Here is a 357-nt window from a genome sequence, read left to right as displayed (position 1 = left end):
TCCACTGTGTTTAATGATAGTGTCACCACCGAGAACTCTACAGAGGATGTGGTGTTAACCCTGGCATTTGTCATTTGGTGTCGCCCCCCCCCCCCCCCCCCCCCCAAAAAAAACGGTCTACACAGTGATCTCTCATGTGGCGTCACCCAACAACTCTCCATAGTGATTTGTCATCATGAAAACGCCTCAACAGACTACCCATAAAATGATCCATCATGAGTCATTGGGTCACCAGAGAACTCTTCTATACAGTCAGTGTATCCACAATCCACAATGTTACCCAGACAGAACTATCAATATCTTCTACTAACAAAGTGATCTATTCCAAGTCATCACCCCAGAAACTAGAAACTAACC

General features: G+C 45.4%; 1 protein-coding gene across 3 annotated transcripts in view; it reads right to left on the bottom strand.

Annotated features, from left to right (window-relative positions):
* Positions 1-357, bottom strand: part of LOC139373199 (beta-galactoside alpha-2,6-sialyltransferase 2-like) — a 37,265-nt gene that overhangs the window by 2,677 nt on the left and 34,231 nt on the right. The window lies entirely within an intron of this gene.

This window comes from Oncorhynchus clarkii, chromosome 18 (genome assembly GCF_045791955.1).
Source record: "Oncorhynchus clarkii lewisi isolate Uvic-CL-2024 chromosome 18, UVic_Ocla_1.0, whole genome shotgun sequence".
NCBI classification, from domain to species: Eukaryota; Metazoa; Chordata; class Actinopteri; order Salmoniformes; family Salmonidae; genus Oncorhynchus; species Oncorhynchus clarkii.
The sequence above is the reverse complement of the archived record's forward strand: the minus strand, read 5'-3'. Positions and strand labels throughout refer to the sequence as shown.